The sequence below is a fragment of the Nicotiana attenuata genome, chromosome 9 (assembly GCF_001879085.1).
Source record: "Nicotiana attenuata strain UT chromosome 9, NIATTr2, whole genome shotgun sequence".
NCBI lineage: Eukaryota > Viridiplantae > Streptophyta > Magnoliopsida > Solanales > Solanaceae > Nicotiana > Nicotiana attenuata.
This window is the reverse complement of record NC_031997.1, coordinates 50104885-50113050: the sequence shown is the minus strand read 5'-3', so window position 1 is coordinate 50113050 and position 8166 is coordinate 50104885.

The window sequence follows — 8166 nt, the reverse complement described above, 5'->3', positions numbered from 1 at the left end:
GATAGACCGAAACTTGATACTTGAAAGTACTTGATACCACACTTCACTTGAATACTTGATATTTGATAATAATAATTTTGTAATGGAACTAAATATTTGATGAAACTTGAAATAATAAGTAATTGAGAATTTAAGAACAATAATCAATAATATCAAGAGAGAATTAGAGTAGTAAGAGAGTAAATTTGAGAAAAAATGAAGAAGAAGGGGGGCTATTTATAGGTTTTAAAAAGTTAAAATTGTAATTTTTCAATTATTAGGGGTGGGAGGGCTATTTTTTTTAATGGGGGAGGCCAAAATGGCCATTTATGCAAAATCTGGCCGTTCCCCAACGGTCATTTCTAAATTTGACCGTTGGAAACGGTCCACAAAATAAAAAATAAAAAATTGTAACGGATATCGGGCTTAACCAGGCTGCAGCCTGTTAACAACCCGTTAACGAGCTTAGCGGGTTACGGTGCACCGGTATCCAAAATGTCCCCCCCCCCCCCCCCGCCGCCCCAATATGNCCCCGCCTAACCCGTCCCAGGCCGCCCCAATATGCTACAGTAACGGGCTGAACCGGGCCGAAGCGGGTTGAAAACGGGTCAGCCCGGCCCGATTAATAGGTCTCTATGCAATCACCTTACCATCCTACATCAATATTGCACTGAGACCAATACGAGATGCATCACAATACCCCATGTAGGATCCTGAACCTGTGGGCAACACCAACACTGGCGTCGTAGTCAAAGCAGTCTTGAGGTTCTGAAAGCTCAACTCACACTCATCCGACCATCCGAATGGGGCAACCTTCTGAGTCAATCTAGTCAATAGGGATGATATGGATGAAAACCCCTCCACGAACCGGCGATAATAACCCGCCAAACCCAGGAAACTCCGAATTTCTATAGCTGAAGTAAGTCTAGGCCAGTTTTGGACTATCTCAATCTTCTAAGGATCCACTTTTATGCCCTCTGCCGATATAACATGCCCCAAAACGGTGACTGAGTCTAACCAAAACTCACACTTTGAAAACTTGGCATATAACTAACTATCCCTCAGAGTCTGAAGTATAATCCGAAGATGTTGATCATGCCCCTCTCAACTGTGGGAGTAGATCAAGATGTCATAAATGAATACGATCACAAAAGAATCCAAATAGGGCTTGTAAACCTGGTTCATCAAATCCATAAATGTTGTTGGGGCATTCGTCAACTTAAATGACATCACTAGGAACTCATACTTTCCATACCGAGTCCGAAAAGCCGTCTTAGGGACATCGGATGCCCTAATCTTCAACTGATTGTAGTCAGACCTCAAATCAATCTTCGAGAACACTTTGGCACCTTGAAGCTGATCAAATAAGTCATCAATCCTCGGCAACAGATACTTGTTCTTGATAGTGACCTTGTTCAACTGCCGATAGTCTATACACATCCTCATCGATCCATCTTTCTTCTTCACGAACAACACAGGAGCACCCTAGAGCGAGACACTAGGTCTAATGAATACCTTATCAAGCAAATCTTGCAACTGCTCCTTCAATTCCTTCAACTCTGGCGGGGTCATACGGTATGGTGGAATAGAAATGGGCTGAGTGCCCGGAGCCAAATCAATAGAAAAGTCAATGTCTCTATCAGGTGGGTCCCCGGCAATCTGCAGGAAACACCTCTGGAAACTCAAGCACAACTAGTACTGAATCCATGGAAGAAACCTCCGCACTCGAATCACGAGCATAGACCAAATATGCTAGACATCTCTTCTCGACCATACGTCGATCCTTCACATAGGAATCCCTGCTGGTAGAATGGCCAAGAGTCCCTCTCCACTCTAATCGAGGAAACCCCGGTATGGCTAAGGTCACCGTCTTAGCGTGACAGTCCAATATAGCATGATAAGGTGACAGTCAATCTATACCCAAGATAACATCAAAATCTACCATATCATAGAAGGTCTATGCTAGTCTCAAGATTCCCAATGGTAATCACACACAACTGATAGACGCGATTAACAATAATAGATTCTCCCACAGGCGTGGACATATACACAGGAGCACTCAAAGAATCATGAGGCACAACCAGATATGGAGCAAAATAGGATGACATATAGGAATAAGTAAAGCCCGGATCAAATAGAACTGAAGCATCTCTATGGCAAACTGGAACAATACTTGTGATAACGGCGCCAGATGACTCGACCTCAAGCCTAGATGGGAAAGCATAACATCGGTGCTAGGCCCTACCACTCTGAACTACGTCTCTAGGACGACCTCTAGCTAGCTGACCTCCACCTCTAACGGCCTAACAACCACCTTTGGCTGCCTGAATCATACCTCTAGCTGGATGAGCGGGCGGTGGACCAACTAGTGCCGGGACCATGGCACGAGAACTCTACTATGACATGCCGCCCAACATTCTCGAATAGAACCTTCTGATGTGACCAGTACCTCCACACAAAACACCCATCCTGCTGTTATGGCTGCTGAAGCTGAAGCTGACTCGAACGGGACGGATAACCATGGTGATAGCTTTGAATCGGAGGCGCGCTGATAGGAGCTGATGGTGCATTGTAGGCTGGCTGCCTAGAATGAGGCACATAAGGACCACGACTCCCTGAAGCACTGTGAGATGCCTGAAGCGCTAACTGAAATGGCTTGGGAGGATGGCCTCTACCAAAAATACCCCTACCTCCAGATGAGGCACCATTAAAACTACCGGAATGATGAGGACTCTTATCAGGCACCGACCCTCTCTCCTGAGCACAAACCATATCGATCTGTCTCGCAATATCTACGGTTCTCTGAAAAGTAATATCATCTCCAGTTTCCTTGGCCATCTGTTGCCTGATAATGAAAGTGAGTCCATCAATGAATCTCCTCACTCTCTCCTTCTCAGTAGGAAGCAAAAATAGCATGGAGAGCTAGGTCCACAAATCGAGTCTCGAACTGGGTAACAATCATACTACCCTGCTGAAGTCGCTCAAACTGCCTGCGGTAATCCTCTCTTAGAGTGACATGAATGAACTTATCTAGAAATAGCTGTGAGAACTGATCCCAGGTAAGTGCAGGCGAACCAGATGGTCTAGTCAACATACAATCTCTCCACCATCTCTTGGCGAAACCAGTCATCTGAAACGCTGCAAAACCGACCCCATAGGCCTCAACTATACCCATGTTTGGCAGCACCTCATGGCAGCGGTCTAGATAATCCTGTGGGTCCTCAAAAGGCGCACCACTAAAATGAACAGAAAAGATCTTGGTAAACTTGTCCAACCTCAACAAAGCCTCAGAAGACATAGCGGACCTATCATCGACATGTGCCGCAACAACCGGCTGAACCCCAACTGGCGGGGCTGCTGGAGTCTGATATTGGGGAGCCGCCTGCTCTGGAGTGTGAGTAGCTGGAGTCTGTGCTCCTCCCCCAGCCCGAGAGACGGCTGATGCTACCGGGAATGTACCGGTCTGGGCCACACTCTCCATAAGGCCCACCAAACCGACTAGAGCGTACTGAAGCACTAGAGTGGCTATGAACCCCTCCAGGACCTGAGCTGGTACAACGGGTGCGATCTGAGCTGGAACCTCCTCCTCATGATCAATTTGAGGCTCCACTGCAGGTGTTGTTGCTCGAGATCTAGGCTAAGCTTTGCCTCTACCTCGGCCTCGGCCTTTTCCCCTGGTAGTACCTACCACAGGAGGCTACGGCTCCTATCCGGCTGTAGATGCAATGCATGTTCTTGCCATCTGCGAGAGAACAAGAATAGAATGGTTCAATAATCGATGATAGAATAAAATCGCACGATAGAGAAAGAAAGAAGTGAAATTTTTCCTAAACTCCATAGCCTCTAGAAGATAAGTACAGACGTCTCCGTACCGATCCTCCAGACTCTACTAAGCTTTCTCGTGACTCGTGAGACCTAGGCAACCTAGTGTTCTGATACCAACTTGTCACGACCCGAAATTTTCACCGCCGAGACCATGATGGCGCCTAAAATTTCACTTGCAAGGCAAGCCAATGTTAGAATAGTTTTAGCCATTTTTAACAATTCAAATTAACTCATACCGAGTAAACAAAATGAAACTGAAATAAAACTAAAATAGAGTGAGAAAACCCATAATAACAATGATATCTAGTTACTATCCCAGAACTGGTGTCACAAGTGCACGAGCGGCTAGAATAGTACAAATAATGGTCTGAATGAAAGTATAACTGTATGAAATGAAATGAATAGCTAAATAAGGTAGAAGGGGACTTCAGGGCTGCGAACGTCGAGCAGTTATAACTAAAGTCTCTGTCAGGCAATCAATCCGAGCAATCTACTGATCATCGCTCGACTCCAAAATATGCACAAGAAGTATAGAGTATAGTATGATTACAACCGACCCCATGTACTCTATAAGTGCCGAGCCTAACCTCGACGAAGTAGTGACGAGGCTAAGGCGGGTCACTTACAATAACCAGTACGCAGTATATTACTAATAATAACAGGAAAAGTAAAGCAGTTAACTAATGAAAATAACCTCAATCCTCGAAATCAGTAAAACCAAAAACACCAGTCCTCAGAATCTCGTATGAAAACACCGGAAGCTAAAACAATACAATAATGAATACAAAACACACAATCCATTGCGGCGCGCAACCCGATCCCATCGTATAAACACAAACCTTATTTCGCCATATCAATATCAAGAATAACATGTAAAATCTGTTTTGGCGCAACCCGATCCCACCATATAATCAAAATCAATATCATAATCCTCCCTTATTTCACCATATCAAAATCACATATAAAATTCACTGCGGCATGCAACCCGATCTCACCATATTAATATCAACCCTTCCTTATTCCACCCATTGCAGTGTGCAACCCGATCCATAAACAAAATCAATAAATGTAATCAATTCAATAACTTAATTCACAAGAATTTCTATGATCAAAGTATATGAAAGAAAAGGCATAAAGAAACCTCGTACCAAATCCAGGAATGCTACAACTAATTCAAAGCAACACGACAAGCCAAATATATGACAATTAAAGTGTACAAGTAAGACAAGTAAGGCAAGTAGCAATTAATTATTGAATTATGGAAGAAATGAGCATTTCAATGCAAGAGTAAATAGATGACAAGTAACAAGTTATGGCATGAAAAGCAATTAAGACATGTAACAGTTAAGACATGAAATGAGATAATTAATGAATTACGGGAAAACATGAAAACAACTATTTTGACGGTGTATATACACTCGTCACCTTGCATATACGCCGCTACACATGTAATTCACATAACACATAGCTCAAGGGTTCCTAATTTCGTCAAATCAAGGTTAGATCCAACACTTACCTCGCTCCGCAAGCAAACCAAAGCTCAATCGCAGCCTTTCCTCTCAAATTTGCCTTCAATCCAATCGAATCTAACCAACATCGATAGAATATCACCAAACAATGTTAGGAAAATCAATTACAATACGTAAAGTTAAGATCTTTACTCTTTTCCCAAAAAGTCAACAAAAGTCAACCCCGGGAACGCTTTGTCAAAATTCGAGATTTGGACCAAAACCCGATTACCCATTCACCCCCGAGACCGATTATGTTATTTGTTTTGAAATCCGACCTGCATTCGAGGTCTAAATCCTAATTTTGTAAAATAAAAACCAATTCTACCCAAAATCCTTATTTTCTACCATAAAATCCTAGATTTAATATTGAAAACACTTGAAAGTAATAGATAATTGAAAAGAAATAGATTAAAATTGCTTGCCGAAGTTTTTGGGAAGAAAATCCTCTTAAAAAATCACCTTTAGGGTGTTTAGGGTTGAGAGTTTGTGAAAAATGAGCTAAATCCCGTGTTCTCATCTTTGTTGTCCAGGAGCAGATGTCGCAATTGCGACCTAGGGTTCGCAATTACGAACCCCGCAAATGCGAAAAATCTATCGCAAATGTGAAGACTCTCCCATCTCTGCTAGCATCACAAATGCGACGCTTTGTTAGCAAATGCGAACATGGACCTTCTGCAAATGCGACCCAATTTGATCGCAAATGCGAACCAGCTTCCCTCAGCCCCCAATCGCAAACGTGAAGAGTCTGTTCGCAAATGCGAACGTGACATAGCTCACCTACTATCACAAATGCGATCCTAACCTCGCAATTGCGAGGTCTGAGGCCTGTGCATAAAACCAGCAAAATCTTAACTCTTTCAAACACTGCGCCACGTGTCCGAAACTCACCCGAGCCCTCGGAGCTCCAAACCAAACATGCACACAAGTCCAAAAATATCATTCAAACTCGCTCGCTCAATCAAAACACTAAAATAACACCTAGAACTACGAATCGAACACCAAAACGAATGACATTTTCAATGAAACTTAAGAACATGCAAATTTACAACCGGACATCCGAATCACGTCAAATCAACTCCGTTTTGCACCAAATTTTGCAAAAAAGTCATAAATGCTAAAATGAACCTATACCAAGTCCCGGAACTGAAATCTGAACCTAGAGCAATAAAGTCAACTTACGGTCAAACTTAGGAATTCTTTAAACCTTTAAATTGCTAGTTTTTAACAAATTACGTTAAATCAAGTTAGGGACTTCCGAATTTGATTCCGGTACGCCCAAGTCCCAGATACGGACCCACCGGGACGATCAAAATACTGATCCGGGTGCATTTATACAAAGCGTTGATCGTAGTCAACTCAAATGAGTTTTAAAGCACGATGTCACATTTTCATCAATTTTTCTCATAAAACCTTTCCGAAATAAGACACGGACTGCGCAGACAAATCGCGAAAGGCTAAACGGAGCTATTCGAGGTCTCGAAACACAGAAATGAAAGGTAAAAATATAAATGACCTATCAGGTCATCACAAAGGCATGTTTACTTATATACCTAGCACATCTCCCATGTTTTATCGATGTGGGATTCACCTAGGGTGTCACATACATCCCCTCTCCTTTCTCTGAGGTTTTTTCCACTACCATTCAAGGTTGCATTTGAGTGGCTTTGATACTATATATAACAACTTAGCCCACTGGTGATATTGTCTACTTTGGGCCTAGGCCCACACGGCTTTAAAATGTGTCACTAGCGTCTAAGGCATATTTACTTATATATCTAGCATATCTTCCGTATTTTGCTGATTTAGGGTTCCCTAGAGTGTCACATGGGGTCTCTTTTTGGTAAAGTTATATATTAAGGAAATCAATGTAACCATCTTCTGTATCGAATGTATCTTTTTCTGATGCCAAATTGTACATATAGGGAGTAATTGCCACTTGGAATAGTATTATTATAATTCAAAGCCTATTGGGTAATAAATAAAGCAGCTTCATCCTTGTCAATTTCTTTTTAAGAATTAACCTAAATAGTTGTCTATCTAATCGTGTAAACTAAAAATAGATTTATAATATATGTATAATTTGTATATAATATATGTATAATACTGTATTATCTATATATACCAACTTAAAAATATAAAAAGTAAATTATGCCGGCTATTTGTATAAAGATCCCATTTTTCCGTTATTTTTATGTTTAGAAATGGACAAACGTCATTTGGGCTCTTCATTTGAAGTCTCTTAGGCCTTTCATCTACAACTCAAATAGCACGGGCTAGCTAGTTTTCGGACTGGTCATTCAAAAATAGCCATCGTTTGCAAAGTAATTGAAAAATAGCCACTATTTTGCTGCAACAGGGACCGGTCCAGCATAATATACTGGAGAGCGGTGCACCAGCATAATATACTGGAGATTGGAGCACCTGTGTATGAATTTCCAGCATATTATACTGGACCGGTATATTATACTGGAACTCCAGTATATTATGCTGGAGTTCCAGTATACTTATGCTGGAACTCCAGTATATTATGCTGGAGTATTTTTCGGATTTTGAACAGTATTTTCGTTCAGATTTATCTTTACATAAAAAGTGGCTAAATTTCGATTACTTTTGAAACTGTAGCTATTTTTGAATGACCACTCGTAAATCTGGCTACTTTTGAATTTCTCCCTTAACTCTCCCTCTCAATTGGATCCAGGCCTCTTATAACATAGCCCAAGTTGATGTTAGTATACTAAATGGAAAAATGACATTATATAGCCGCTATAAAAATAATAGACGAAAAAATATAAAATTTGTGTGTGTGTGTCTATATATATATATATATATATATATATATATATATATATAT